Below are 16,981 nucleotides of genomic sequence, written 5' to 3' on the forward strand. Positions count from 1 at the left end.
TGGGATGCAGCATCCTAAGATGGGCACACGAGCTTTGCTCAAGCTTATTCTTGTACGTTTTATTTATCGGTTTTCCTTTGCTCAAAGCATCCAATAATTCTGTCTTTACGCTTAGTGCATTTCATACTGTTGTTACCATTCCTTACGTTTTAAGCTATAGCGTGTCAGTTGCAGCTTTTCGCTTGGCGGACAGAAAAGAAGATCCCATTGCATGTATCCCACTAGCTATACGTGTGACCTTTTTCGCCCTTTGCAAAGCAACAAAAATAAAACGGCAGCAGTGGCCACCTTTTTCTTTTGAGATCGAGATGAGGCCAGAGGGTAATCTGCGATTCACTTTCTGATGATCTGATGCCCTGCACATAACAGCTTTTACATGTTTTATTTACCGCGTGTCGCTGTTCAAGCTGCAGCAGCGTGCATCTTTACCTACCGGATCTTCGACTACGTACGTACCAGACTTTAGCGGTATGACTATTTATCTTTTAGTATAGTATGTAATAACCATATAATAACATAGGGTAGTTGAGTATAATAGCATCTTTAGGAGTTTTTTTTTCTTAAGCCTGCTCTCTAAATTATCATTTAGCGTCATTTAATAATAATATTATCTATATATTTCAATCATCCAAAAGCTTTTCTATATCTTATACACATTGCAGAGAGCATGTTCTCTATTTTCTACTAGCGAGAAATTCAAAATAGAGAATAACAATATTTGAAGACACTACCACAAAAACATTTTATGGAGATAATTGTAGCTCTTAATACAATTTACAACTTTGTAGTTGAAGTGTTTTTATTTGAAGTCGTTTGGAGTCCCAAATATGTGTTTTAAGTTCATAGATTTTTTAATTCAAAAATTTGAATTTCTAAATAACCTCGAGTGTTCACATAGTCAATACCAAAGTTGTAGCAGCCGACCTGATCTGCATATTTGTTGTTGATAAGTTTTTATTCGAAGTTTTTTAATGTCTCGACTATTTGTTTTAATTCACATATTTTGATATTCAAATTTTGAATTTTCAAAAAAATCTTGGATGGAGACACGTATTATACTAAAGATGTAGTTCATGACAAGATTTGAAACTTGTAGTTCAAACTTTTTTCATTTGAGTTTATTTAGCAGCCAAAATATCCAATACAAGATTATGAATTATTTATAAAAAGATAGAATCCTATATATACTCACAAGTGAGCGTGAGGGTACGATGGTAAGAAGGTGTTATTCCTAAGTACGTAGTAGGTTGTGGGTTCGAGTCTTGAGAAGCACCTCTGAAACAAAAATATGCGCACATCTAAAAATCTTTTCTATACTAGTGAGGACTAGTTAAAGAAAATAATTGAAGGTCATGTTTTCACGAAAAACTCCATTCCTATCAATTTATATTATGTTCAAATTTTAAATAAGGTTATACATTTTATTTGAAACATTACGTCATAATCATAGTGGTAATTTAATTTAGACACTCTATGTTTTTTTATAAATAATGCTGCTATATATATATAATTCTTTGATTAGTAAATTTAACATCTCGAGTGCTACAGTTCAAGCAAAAATGAGTGTTCATGCCATATAGTACCTAAGAGTGTAGAATAAAAATCTAGAATATTTTTCTTAATAAAATTAAAAAATAGAACTTTTAAAGAAAAAATATAATAAGCACTAGAACTTCAAGTTAACACTGGATAAAAAAAATATTGCAACAATTGATAAGACAAAAGTTAAAAAAGCTAATATATAGATTCACAATTTCACATAAATGAATGCAACAAGAGTTTACATAATTTAATCTTAAATTTTGGTTAAATACATATCACGTTAGAAAAAATATAAATCTTAAAAATTATAACTAGAGATTCCAACAGTGCCTCTATGTTAATTCTCACACGACACAATAGAAAAAGGCAAATCCTATAAACTGTCACAAAATTCAAAAACATCTGGCCATCAATTTGGTATGTCTATGAGAGTCTAAAATTGCATTCTTTTTGGACCAAAATGGGAGGCTAAAATTACATCATTTCTCGGACGTAGAGAGTACCCACCTATGCCATTATGAAACGTAATGTAAAGTGATCCTAAGTTTCCATGTACTCAGCCCATCATTATGAAAAGATAGCCTACATATCTCCTCAAGTTTGTCTCTAAATTACACTCCTGTCAATGTCATTGTTAAAAATACTAAAATAACTTCTCAAATTCATGTTTAAAATACTGACATATGCTATTACGATTGTAGCATGTGGGCACGGTGAACTAGTACTTAGTAGAAATCAGCTGCCACCATGAATATACTGTTCAGAAATCCGTGAGGCCTTTTCGTTCTGTCGTATTTTATTGCCTCCTTTTCTTCCACTACTACAGATGCACAAATAATTGTACTCCCTCGGTCCTAAATGGCTGTCGTTTTCGCTTTCTGAGAAACAACTTTGACTAAATATATATTAAAAAATATTAATATTTATGATACATAATTAATATCATAGGATAGATATTTGAATCTAGTTTTTTAATAAATTTATTTAGAGATAGAAATGTTGCACGTATTTTCTATCAATCGAGTTAAAATTATCGACATATAAATTGTGGCGACTTACATTTAGGGACTGCGGCCTTGTTTAGTTACCCTCCAAATTCCAAGTTTTTTCACTCTCTCTCCATCACATCAATTTTTAGCCGCTTGCATGGAGCATTAAATATAGATAAAAAAAATAACTAATTATACAGTTTAGTTCGAAATCACGAGATGAATCTTTTGAGCTTAGTTGGTCCACGATTGGACAATATTTACCAAATAAGATGAAAGTGCTACTATTCATCGGGTTGAAATTATTCACAATCTAAACAAGGCCTGCATTAGCTTACGAGGCATCTTTTCCTACCGCTCTTTCCCGTGTGTACCGTCGAACACGCGCTACAAGAACATCAGCGCACGTTCTAGCTGTAATCATTCCGATACAGGTCGATCGATCGATGGAGATTCCATCTCGTCTCATCTCTCTCCTGCTTTGTGGGTGAGACCGTGAGACACTGAGACGTGAGTGTCAGTGTGTCACCCGCGTTAAAAATACCGCCAGTGACCCCACCTGGCGATGACTGACGAGCATGGACCAAACCGTGCCGCGCCGCCACCGCCCGTGCACCGCCGAGTTGTGGGCATGGCCTAGGCTATATATGTTGTGGGCATGGCCTAGGCTATATATAGGGTGACCCCGATGCGGCGATGGCATGATCTCGGCCTTACAAGCGTCATCATCAGCCTTGCAGGAACTGGCCACCAGGCCCAATTTTTTTTCTCGTTTTTTCCCAGTGCATGCGGAAGCGCGTGCAACCACATGTACGATCGTACCGTGCGCGTGCGACCACTTGCGCCTTGCATGCCCTAATAACGACGATCGGTTCAATGCGAGCACGGTGCATCAGACCAAAATTGCTCATCTTGTGCCGCAGCGATCGGTTCAATGCACACCGGAACGCAGCGACAAGACAACTACGTGAATACTCCCTCAGTCTTTAAATAAAGACGTGATGACATGCGTGCTGGTCAGTTTTTTTACTAGATTCGTAGAAAATATTAATAATATTCATATCTTTAAATAAGTTTATTATAAATATATCTTCAGCGATTTATCTAATTATACTTCCTCCACTACTATAAAAATGATTTTGCGCGACACCCCCCGGAGGCCACCGAGGCGGGCACCTATTTTTTCCCGTCACGGTAAATGCCACGGTTTACCTAGGCGGACATTTTTTTATTTACCACGGCAGACATTTTTGCCCGTCACGGTAAATCGATTTACCGTGGCGGACGTCCTAAAATACCCGCCACCTAAAATGTGGAGGCCCAACTGACCCAAACCGAGGTCCAATAGCCATCTCCAATATAAAAGGAGGGAGTTAGGGTTTCACTGAAACACATCACCCACATCCCTCGCACCATCGTCGCCGCCTCCCCCACTCTCTCTCTGTCAGCTCCCCGCCTCCCCCACTCTCTCTCTCAGCTCTCCGCCTCCCCCACTCTCCCTCTGCATCCCCTACAGCGGCGCGTGGCGCGAGGAGGAGAGCGGCGCAGGGTGGCGCCGCACCGAGCGACACGACAACGGCGGCGGACCCCTCCCTTCCCCGTCGGCGGCCTCCTCCAAGGGCGCGCGAGGCCTCCAGACGGCGGATCGAGGGCGCGCGAGGCGACGGCGCGCGCGGGACGATGGCGACGGCTGCGCCTTCCTCCTCCCCCACGGATCCTCCATGAACGACGACGGCGCGGGGCTAGGGTTTCAAATCCAGTGAGTTCATCTCCCTCTTCCTCTCCATCTCCCTCTTCCTCTCTCCATCTCCCTCACTCCTCCCTCTTCCTCTCTCCAGATCCGGCGACGGCGACCTCTTCCTCCATGGATCCGGCGGCGGCGACCTCCTCCCCCACGGATCTGGCGGCTGCACCCTCCTCCTCCATGGATCTGGCGGTGGAGCGACCGGATCCGGCGGTGGATCTCCACCACGGCCACGACGCCGAGATCCACCACGGACACAACGCTGGGACCACCACGACGGGCGAGGACGCGTCGGCGCGGCAGGCTCCCTCCACCACGGCGCGGCGGGATCCGCGAGGAGGCATGGGGATCCGCGAGGAGGCGTCGGCGTGGTCCCCTGCGAGCGACTGGCGAGGTGGTGGCGGCCGTGGGAAGCCCGGATCCGTCGCCGGTGGGCTCGAGAACGGGCTCGTCGGTGGGCTCCTGGTTTTTTTTGTTTTTTTTAAATGATTAACCGCAGCGGGCATCCTAATGTGCTCGCCGTGGTAAAAGTATATTAACCGCGGCGGGCAAGGCCGCCCGCCGCGGTTAAGCCACGATTTACCATGGCCTCTAGGCCGCGGCGGAAGGCTTTGCCCGCCACGGAAAACCGAAAACGTCCGCCTCCAGTAAAGTTTGTGTAGTAGTGCTCAGTCCACATCTCTTATGGGTCTGAACATGTTCTTTATTCTAGCCTTGGTTGTAGGCCATCTTCTCCACAAGAGTGGTCATAGCTGGAAGTGTAAGTGACAAGAATGCACCTCCAGCAGCAGCATCCATGGTCTTATGGGTACTATTGGTCAACCCGTGGTAGAACGTCTGCATGTGTAGTCAATTCTCCATCCCATGATGAGGACATTCTGATATATAGTCTTGAAAGTGTTCCCATGCCTCAAGGACAGATTCATCATGTTGCTGCTAAAAACTTAAAATTCTCCCACGCAGAGCATTGGTCTTGCCCATGGGAAAGAACTTTGCTAGGAAGGCAGTGGAGCAGTTATCCCATGTAGTGTTTCTATCTTTGTTGACGTAGAACCATTGCTTCGCTTTCCCCAATAGTGAGAATGGAAAGAGGCGAAGTAGTATGCCATCTTTGGAAACTTCCTTGATGGTGAAAGTGATACAGATCTTTAGGAAGTGTTGGAGACGAGCACTCGCATCTTCATGTGTCTTTCCACAAAACTGGCTGGCTTGCACCATGTTGATAAGAGCTGGCTTGAGCTCGAAACCATTGTCTCTAACATTGACCGCCGGTCCAGTACGGATGCTAGCCGTAGTTGGAGCAGAGAATTCACGGAGAGTCTTATCAGCCATGGCTTCAAAAACTGGTGTTAAACTTCGTCTTGTCTGGTTGTCTTCCGATTCTAAAGCTGAGACTTTCTTAAGTTTGGCTCTAGTTCTCCTGATTAATGCTTTTGGATCTTCAATGTAGTTTTCCAAAAGGTTAAAAGCGACTTAAAGAACGGCGTAGATGCAACCTAGAAAGCGGTGGAGAACCAACATTGCAACGCGGAGGCTGACAGGTGGGCCCAGGGGCCGGGCGGCCCCACCTAGCAACCCCTCGTTCTTTGCCTCGACGTGGTGTCCTCTTGTGTCCGTTTCGCGGTGGATAAGCGCAATTAAATCTGATATGTATGTCCACCTTAACGGTTTTCTGGATAAACCCTATAGAAATCACAGATTCACCAAAACTCATGGAATTTATTAGTTTAAACTCCTAGACCTTTGTTCGTGATCTCAATTGTGCCCTTATGCATATTTTATTGATGGTTTATAATGGTTGTTAACTAACGTCAACACAACCGCCGATCTTTGACGCCGACGCTTATACTGACATCCCTGCCGCGACTACTTCGACGACGTCGATATCCCCGATGTTGTTAGCGAAACAGATCTGCTACTTCTACCTGCAACTAAATTTGCACTGTATCGACATGCATCGCGTCATCAAGCAGGCAGATCTACAACAATGTTAAACGTCCTACGCGGTATGTATCTACTAACCACTGCCCTACGCGGCACGTGAGGTAGATTAGATTGACACCATGAATCAGGTATGAAAGAACCACAGCTTGGAGATTGTGTCTGTCCCGACCATCGAGCCGGGTTTTGCCCTAATTTTTCTACCGTAGTGGATCAAATGTACAAGCAGTACATGCACACAGTTCAAGCAATAGCATGTAGACTCGTATGCTTGCACACGTATTCGTTTGTCTGTCGTATAACAGAGTTTGCATCTAGGTTTGATTAAAAAAACAAGAAGGTTGAGTACATGCAGTGCTTGTGGCTAGATTCAAATTGCCAACTATTGAAGGCACCCAGCACTAATCGGCCACCGCAGTGGCCACATTAATTACCCTCGTATGTCCTCGTTAAGTCATTGGCGAGTGATCACACTTGAACGTGGCCATCAAGAGTAGCCACTACACTCGCACGCGTAAGGGTCCGTAGCCAAATATGTCGTCCGCAATGCCACCGGTAGGCTCACGTCTGACACCATGACTCATCAGCCAGCAGACTACACGCTGCTTGCCACCTCTGCCCGCGGCTCGCATGCCACTACTGCTCCGGCCACAACGAGCACGTCACCCCATCTTTGTAGGACCTCTGGTTTTTCAAATGGCTTGAACGCCACTGCCCGCCCTCACACGCGACAAGTAGTGGCGGTGCTGCAATGGATAGAAGAAAGCAAACCCGGCGGGGTACTTATTGGTTATTGCCACGTTCACTTCGCTGAAAAACAAGCCGAAACACTGTTCCGGCTAATTTGTTGTGAGAGAAAAACACTGTTCTGGCTGAAAAAACAAATTAAAAAAGACGGATTATAAGAGAAACGAATAGGGTCTATAAGGGTCGAGGCCGGACATGCCTTCGAACCAACCAAACTGAACAGAGGAAAGAAATACGGGCTAGAATCAGTCTAATAAAGAAGTAGATCATGCTGCAAATAATTTAAGAAATAAAACCAGAAATTGAGGAAGGAACTGTAGATTCAAAATTCATTGAACAGTCCTTGTTTCCTGTAGAAACTATTTATAGGCCTGGTATTCTTGGAGAATAGCGCCTATACTTTCTGGAAAATGCAGATTTAGAATATTTTAGCATGAAATTTAATTAAACCTAGACCTTTTGTTTGTACATATTTACTGTATTTCTTATACCCGCATGTATAAGAGATTGTATACAACATTAAATCTGTAGTTTAATTATTGTTGTTTTGCCTAGCTTTATTTTTCCGAATTAAATAGTAGATTAATTCTAAAAAATTTCTACACTATGAAATTAGTTCTGAAAAATATGCTAGCGCAATATCATTATGAATTATATGCCATGTAATTATAAGAATAAAATCTTGAATGATGACATTAGAACAAACATGGTATAAAGTATATGGCCTCACTAAATCCTGGAGACCTTAGACTTATTAACTTTGAGAGGCTCATATTTGTTTTTCCTAGCATATTGATTTTTTTGGGATAAATCAATAGTTGGTATGAAATATGAAAATTGCATATACCATTATCCTGAAAAATGCTAGGATGCTTCTAAGAATATTTTGTATAACCATCCACTATCTTTTTGCACCTTGGTACTTGTTTACACGTAATAAACTCATACGCACATGATGATTCCGGTAATAATAATATATGAATACCTTCGTGAGGAAGGAATATCCTAAATTTGTCCTGAATGACAGAATTATATAACATTGTCATTTATTAAATCCTAGTAGGATATTCTATTATTACTGAAGCCGAGTTGACCTTAAGCATTATACTTCCTTATATTACTCTCAAAGAATGAGTATGTGACCAATCTAAATCCCGAAGGTCTTATGGGACTCACTGAATGAGAAATTCTAGAAGATATCCTACATTATGATTGCATAATGCCAGAAATATTGAAAAATGAATTTTCAAGCTATATGACCATATGGGATATAATGTTGCTCTATAAACAAATAAAATAAGTTTGAAGCTTTATGATTAAAAGTCATAGAAGACGAGATGGTAAATAAGACTTAGTCTAATTTTAGAAGAAATATTTCTTGAAATAGAAAGACCGAGAGCATTGAAGTACTAGAAGTATTCCAATTTATCATCCATAATTACTCAATTTCAAGTAAAAATTGAGTTAGAATTTTTGGACAGCATTATGAATCAGGATATGTGACTTGCATGTGTCGTACTCCTAGAAGGATCATGATTACATATCACAACTATAAAGTGGAGCATGCATGAAGCTGCTAAATGTCAAGCATAGAAGCTAAGACATGTAAGAATAGACAATGATTAGAATTTAAAGGTTCTTTTGAAGGGCTTAGCCATGTGCTTATAGACTTGTATGTCTTTAAACTTACTATCCTGAAGTATTAGTAGTAGTGGTGATGATGCTTTAAGTTTTAGTTCCCATTGAATTAAGTGGATTATGTAAACTCATAGAAGAGTTAATGGTTACTTTATTAGCTTGAAGACTAATACGAAGTATTTATATATTCTTAGTTGCAATTCTTACTTGCAGTAATATATGTCAATCTTGCATGGAATAAATAAGTTTTATATGTTTCGCATATAAATAATTATTTATTTTTACCTATCTAAATAAGTTTGCAATGATTTATCCACAAAGAAGCCTCAATTAACCATGAAGGTTATAGTTCTTTGTGCACTACTACCATGTATGTAGAAGGGAAACTGGATTTTCTAGAAGCACATGAACAATTGGACTATACTGGCATATTAACTGATCTTGGATGGATCGATTTAGCCAAGAAATAGTATAATCCTAAAACTAAGTATTTAATACGTTAGCCCGAAAACTAGAAGTTTATGTTTTACCCTGAATATATAGTTGTACACTAAATAGTACACTATATATGTGAATTTCATGCCATAATCAATGAATACTAGAAGTATGATTGGATTTTTTGAAACATTAGGAATGATTATTCATAGATGATGCATGAAGTATATTACCACTTGAAGTAATTGTGTCATGAAAAGGGGGAGCAATTTTGGGTAAAGGTATAAGAAAATATGGGTAATATATATTTAATAGGCATAGCCTTTCTAAATTTATCTTTAAGTGCATGTATCAGGACTTGAAGTTCTAGCCGTGTCCTCTCCGGCCGAGTTAACTTTCTCTACATCGCACGAATTACAAGCAAGCTTGTAGTTTTGCATTTCGTTGTTATCTGCTATGTTGGATTGAATACCAACATTTCATATTACACATGAATGTGTATCACTATGTTGTGCTCTCATTGAGCTGCAACTTCTCCACTCCTACATGAGTATTAGCATAGAAGCTATATTCGTAGCTTGTAGCTACTACCTTTTCCTCTCATAATTAAATTGGCTAGCTAGCACGCTAGTTCTCGTTGAACTAAGAAATATTTTGCTTTCAATGTGTTTGCATGCATAAGCAATACATTGGTTTATGGCCAAGTAGCCTAAGATCAGGGGAAGTCCGTTAATTTGAAATTAGCTAAATGGAGAAGTGACCCAATTGATGGGATGAATAATTGTGGAATTAAGATGGTGGATAACACACTTAGATGATTTGGGATTTTTGAAGAAAAGGCATTTCGAGAATTTTTGCATTAATGGCAATTAGAAATTTCTAGAAGAAATTTCATGTGATTTTGAATGTTGCGTATTTTATACATTTGAAGTATATGGTCTATTTTTTATGTATGAGTAATTGGATCATTTTTTTGCTAAACAACAAAGAAGCTCGATAATGAAATAGTTTTCTAAACCATGATATGTGCAAATCAGGGGGAGAATATCCCTGAGTTTGTAGGAATGCTGAACATTCTTAAGTGTACTTTATGTATTCTAGCTCGCTGCATTTTGTGAATAATAACCCCATGTTAAAATACTACATCATAACATACATGAATAAGCCTCCACTTATAGCTGGAGATACATGAATTTGAATTATTTTAAGCCCATGATAGAGGATATCTTTTGAAGTATGCTATTAAAGATCTAATATTGGCATTAGAGGGAGAGAAAGCCTATGTTGAATGCCAAATATTACTTCCATAGAAGGAAAATTGTCTAAAGAGAAAATTATTCCTTGAAGCTTGAAGCAGGAATAGTATCACGCACTAAATCAAACAATAGTTTGACTAATGCTCTTGTGAAGCATGAAGCGGAGCATATGCTAGATATTTTAGAAAATGAGAGATGTAACTTGAAGTTATAAACCAGAAGTTGTGTTTATTAGTAGTAAACTAAATGTTGTATACTATCAAGCTAAAATATATGGGGACGCCTGTGGATTCTAATTTAGTGTATACTTGTTAAATAGAAATAAAACAAAAATCCTCCATTCTCATGAAGAGAACACCTCATGAAGAAGGTTAAGCATCTCATGAAAAGGATCATCATGAAGATGAAATCCAACACACTAAGCGTGCGCATCATAGTGTTGGGTACGTAGAACAATAAATTATCTCTTGTTTAGGAAATGACAAAGAGATAGAATAATCTCACATTATGGGAGTGTTGGGAGAAAATAATAGTTGTCAACAACGCTACCTCTATAATTGCAAATGTTTCTCTTATGAGAACCCGGATCCGGAAAACAAAGTCCATGGCAAAGTCACCTGTAGCGATTATATCAGGTTAATGAAGAAAGCAATTGAGATTGAATCTCCTACTAAGAAGAAATAAATGTTCTGCTATATCTCTAGCAAATGAAATGAATGAATATGAAATATGTAGTTAATAATTGGATTATGAAGATCCATATAGTTCCTGAAGAATGTAAATCGCAACATATGAAAATTAAATCTAATACCAAGTATTAAGAAGTCTAAGGTAGAATGTATATTCCTGTATGAATATTGAAGTCTCAAGAATAGTATGTCCTAGAAGGAAAAGAGTCATTGAATGACTTTATAATGAATAACACTATTTTATTATGTATATCGCATAAATATCTCTCATATAGTAGAGAATATATCTCATAGAAGAGAAATGTTATTCGCTAAGAATGAGAACATCCTTCATGAAATTAATCCATGAAGGATTTACCAGTCGATTCTTAAATAAACACCATCAATCCCTGAAGTGAATATAGACCCGAGAAAAAGAAAATGAGAAATCCTAAATACCATAAAAGGTATGAGAATAATGGTGATTTTGGCAATTGAATTATCCCCTAAATGCCAACTGCAAGACTGGATTTATTATTTAGTGGTACAATTAAAGTCCTAAAGATTTGTAGAACATATAATTTGAAAATCTACTAAGGAATAATTATAAGTATTCAAATTCTAGTATAAGTTTGATGCACTATCTAGAAGATATTGAATATTATAAACTATTTAACCCCATAATCCTCTGAAAGGATTTATTATCTTGAAGGATAAATTTTATTTGCTTTGCACAACTAATAAGTGGTCATGTATGCATGAAGCATATTGCTCTTGTTTACTCATATTATAATTCATAGAAAAATTGTGAGGCAATATTTTGAAGGATATAGTATTGTGGTACTGCATACCATTATTAAGCACATATTTATGAAAAGTGTGGTTTGAACAATGATGTTCAAAGGATGGCTTTATGATGGGGAGCAATTTGATTGAATCTACCTTGAAGGTAAGAAAAACCACTAGAATTACACAGATCAAGTAGATCATATTTGCTAAAACATTGAAGTTTATGCATTTATCATGAAGATAATTATCTATTCATGAAGAATAGAATATTTTGAAGAATACATGACCAAGAGGGTTAAATGTTGTACTCTTTTTCCCTATGTGAGTTTTTACTTGAAGGTTTCTCACACAGGGTTTTTAATGAGACAACATGTGCAATGCAATTAACGAATGCGATGTACTCTTTTCTCCAAGAACCGTTTTTTCCACTGGATTTTCAGATGGAGTTTTTAATGAGGCATGTGCATATCGTGGAAATAGCCTAAGGGAGAGTGTTGTAAAATATATGGACTATTTCCTAGAAGGAAAGGAGAAGGAGGAATCATAATCCTAATCCGTTTGTATGTGGGATCTTACTAAACTCTTGGACCTTGGCAGGACTATATATATACGTGGGAGCTCTATGTTGTAATTACCAATAATTAGAGGAATAAAGAATAGTATCCCTATCTTGTGTGTATTTGTTCTTCTACTTTTAACTACTGTGTTGATCATGAGAGACGGAGAGGGAAAGGTCCTAACCGCTGGCGATATGTTTTATAACATTTTCAAATCTCCAATGTAATTTTACCTATATTTTTTCCAATATTATGATTTTGCCTCTTCTTTTTTGCCACTGAAGGCAACAATGTTTGCCTCTATTCCTACAAGAGGACTTGTATGAAATGAGATTTAAAAAGACTAGTTTGTCTATTCAGAACTATCTACTTTTTGACATGAGATTTAAACAAACTCTGTCATGTTACCCCTATTTTGACATTTATAGCATTTTGAATGAGACCAAATTAATTTTAAGAAGCTATTTGACAAAATTTGAATATATTTTAAAGTTGAGAAAACTTTAACAGACACTTACATTCAAAAGTCTAAAAGTGCATGAATATAAATTACAAGGTCACAATTCTTTGGACGTTTTCACCATTTTAGTTTCTTCACTCCGACTCCAATCAACATCGTTAAAAATAGGGGCAATAGTTCTTTTGGGTTGTAAAAGTGAAGACAAAATCACAAACTCAAAAACTTGGATAAATCATAATTAGTTTGCACACTAGAAGCAAGGACGTCATTAAAAAAATCACACAACAAACAAAGACGTCCACGTAAATGCATACACACTCAACCCTACAAACACAACGTACGCACCTATGCACTACCCCTATAAGCGTGAGTAGGGATGAAAACGGTATGGATATTTTCCGACCGTATTCGAAACCGAATCCGTTTAGAGGGGTTGAGATCTGTCCGTATCCGAGTCCGGATATTCAACATCCGATATCGTATCTGTATCCAAATACTCAAATCGCATATTTATGATGTCGATATCCAATCATATCCTATCCGACATAGTTGACACTATCCGTATTCGAATCCAAATCCGGACAAAAATATGAAAACAAATGTAATATCGGTGATATCCGTCCGTATCCGATCCGTTTTCATCCCTAAGCGTGAGATTAAGATGACATATCTTAAGTGTGAGATTAAACTAACAAATCTTGAGATGAATACATATATTCTACCATTGAAAAATAACGATCATTAAATTGTACAATAAATTTAGAAAAATATAAAGACTCATATCAAATCGAGACACAAAGAACCTAGAGCTTCACCAGGAGCTCCCCAATACCATTCCTATTTCCTCATCCCCATAAAACTATCGTATTAGGGAAGATGAGGCAATTTTGTTGCTCTAGACGCTCCGCAATAGCTCTTTCTTTTTTTGGTCACCAATATCTTCTCCATCTCCCCTCAAATAAAGAGGGAGATGCATCTCCCCCAACAGTGTTAGGATCACAACAATTGTAATATTTTTCCTCCAACATCCTCTATTCTGATATGTGGGTCTCATATATTGGGGAAGATTATTTGTGATTTGCTGAAGCAACTCTCCCAATATTTAAAAAGTATTATTGGTGGCCACCAATACCATTATATTGGTTATTGGGGATGATTTATTGGTGAGCTGTTGAAGGTGCTCTAATTGAGCTAGGCTCCATTATCCTGTGCATCAACCAGAGATAATGGTAAAAGATACAAGTAGGCATGGGTGTTCTCATTTTTCTAAATTTATTCTAGGATTTAATGGTGCTATGCTTTTAGTGGTAGGCGATGTCTCCGTCGACAGTGAGACGTCAATGGTGATTTTGTGAATTTCAAAATCTGCCGGCTCAGTGTAACAACCCAGGTTTTCGTGCAACAAAAAATGCGAGCTTTTAAAAAAAATTCTGCAATTGTGTGAAGCATGTAGCCGCTAGGTCAAACCCGAGTCTAACCCACTAACAAATCATTGCATCCATTTAGATTTGTTTGCTGAAGTGTGCCTGTGCTCTTGAGTCAGTTTTGTGTCTGAGTTTGTTCGGAGTCTGGAGTGCATAGATCCATAGCAACTTCCTCTCAATCCTTTGCGATTTCTCTCATCTCTTTTGAATCCCCTCAAATCTCTTTTGAAATTCCATCTCTAAAATCCTTAGATCATAAATGGAAAACCCTCTTCCTCCTCTTGGGCCGAAACCCCCTCCTTCCCTTCTATTCCCTCTTCCACTCGGCCCAGCTCACCTTCTCCCTTCTCTTGACCCAGCTCGCAGCTGCAGCCCAACGCTCCTCCTTGCAAGCGCCTTGGCCCAACCCCTCCTCTCCACCCGATTTTTTTACATTTTAGCTCTTTTTTGAAAGTTTCTCACAAATAGACCCCTAGAGGAAAGATTTCAGAATATGGACCCTTAGCTCGGCGCCATTGATGCTGGCGCTGAGCTAACACGTCTCGGCGCCAGCGTCCCTAGCGCTGAGCTCCTAGGCTCGATGTGAACGTGGAAGGTGACATGGCAGGGAGCTCAGCGCCGTAGATCTTGGCGCCAAGCTCGGCGCCAGACACTCTGGCGCCGAGCCTTTATTACCTATGGGCCCCGCCCCTCTCTTCCTCTCTTCCTCTCCCTCTCTCACCCTAGCAGAGCAGAGCCGAGCTTCACCGCCGCCCGCGCCCACGCCTCCACCGGCCGCCCTCGCCGGCGCCACCGCCACACCTACTCCTGCGCCCGCCCCCGAGCCCACCGAGCGCCACCGCAGCCGTCCCGAGGCCACCCCATGCCATGCTACCTTGGACGACCCACGCCCCGCGGCAGCACCGTGCCTCGGTGTGCAGGAGCACCGCGACCCACGGCCACGCCGCCCCCCTCGCGCCACGCTGTTGCCGCCGGCGGCCAGCGCCCCTCCGCCCGTGCCCTGGTCCCCTCACCGGATCCTGCGCCCACGCCGCGCCCTCTCCTCGCCTTGGCCTTGCCCCACCTTGCCACCCTCCCCCGCCGGCCTCGACCGCAGCCGCCGTGCCTCCTGCGCCCATCGAGCCGGACTCGCCACGCGGAGCCCTGGGCATCCCGCGCCCGCCGCGTGCCACCGCTGTCGTCGGCCGCGCCACCACCGACCCTGCCACCTGCAGCGGCCGGCCGTGCCATCGTCGGCTTGGATCGTCGGTCTGACCCACGCTCATCGTCCGCTGTGATCCGTCGACGTTCGTGGATCAGTCGTTGGAAATGTAAAAATTATGAATATGCAATGTACCTACTTAGTTAGCATTTGTTATTTACTAGTTAATATGATGACTCAGGTAGTTGATTTAGTTAGTGATCTAGTGAGATATATATGTAGATAGATAGAAACATAGATACATAGGTACATAGATATAGTTAGATAGCTACTTAGATATGTAGTTACATATTTAGTTAACTAAATATTATCTAGCTATTTAGTGAGTGTACTGTATATATACGTAGTTATTATCCTATTTACTTAGTTTGTATTTAGAAAGTACTTGTTAGGTACTATCTATCGTCTAATTTGGACTAAAGGACATGCCTTTCGTTACGTGTTTGAACTAGATGGACAACCTAGTGACCATATATCATAGAGGCACCATTGAAAGCGATCGCTATGGATAAGTTGAGTTTGTTGATATGCAAAGCGTGCCTGTGCTATTTAATGATAGGCCTTCATTTAGTGAGATGGTTGCATGGGCTCGGGAGGAGCTGCATTGCCTTGGAGATGATGGCATTGCAGTTGATGGTGTACTACACCTAGGTTCTCCTCCCAACATCTTTAGGCGAATGATCTCAATTGGTTGTGTGGATCAGTGGGAGAACTATGTGAGATCGACTATGAAGAGCCAGCTATAATGTTTGGATGTGGTTGTGCATCGGGTGTTAGTTGATCCCATCCCTCATGGGTTTTCCTCAGTAATGGATCAGCAAGCACACATCGACCCTCCCGTTCTAGAACCTTATATGCATGTGGAGATTGCACCTATGGTTCCCAATGCTCAATCTGCCCCCAATGCGGTAGTTGGAGATGGTTGTCAGACTCATGTTTCCATGGTAGATCCTCCTCATGAGATACCTTTGACACAGAATCATCCGAGTAAGTGTCTTAACCGCATAGTTTTTGGGAGCTTACCCTATTCCTTACATCTATTTCTTTCTTTCTTTCCTCATTTTTCTACTTATATTGCAGGAGACATTCCTGAGAATGTGGATGTGCCCCCTATTGCTGCGCAAGTGCACTTTGGAGATGGATTCCGTGGCTCCAATAGTGTTGAAATTATGCATGATTCAGAGCCATATGAGATGGCTAGGACTCTTGATTCTGATGATGATCGCCCTATTGGAGAGCTGACGGAGAGTGATGTTGAGATGATGAGGCATATCTTTCCCAGCCACCATGATCCTAGAGTTCATGAGTTCAGCGATCTTGCTCATTCCGATTAGGCATTTGTAGAAGGACATGATGATGAGCTCCTAGAAGCTCTTGAGGCCGGTCCTAACATGGTAATTGAGAATGGGAGGGTGTTCAATGACCTCCCTGCTTTGAAGAGGTGGTTGTAGGCTTTTGCAGTGATACGAAAGAGACCTTACAAGGTATTGCATTCATATGCAGAGCATCGTTACACAGTTATGTGTGACAAGGAACGCTACCAATGGAGGGTTTGTGCAAGGAAGCAATAGGTCACCGGAAAATGAAAGA

The 16,981-nt window shown here is 40.6% G+C and overlaps 1 non-coding gene across 1 annotated transcript; it reads left to right on the plus strand.

Moving 5' to 3' along the window:
* The first annotated feature begins 5,134 nt into the window (after positions 1–5,134).
* On the plus strand, positions 5,135–5,243 carry LOC136478668 (small nucleolar RNA R71). Its single transcript, XR_010764386.1, has one exon. It is a non-coding gene; the product is annotated as a small nucleolar RNA R71 (small nucleolar RNA).
* Positions 5,244–16,981: the final 11,738 nt, after the last annotated feature.

This window comes from Miscanthus floridulus, chromosome 8, assembly GCF_019320115.1.
Source record: "Miscanthus floridulus cultivar M001 chromosome 8, ASM1932011v1, whole genome shotgun sequence".
Classification (NCBI taxonomy): Eukaryota; Viridiplantae; Streptophyta; class Magnoliopsida; order Poales; family Poaceae; genus Miscanthus; species Miscanthus floridulus.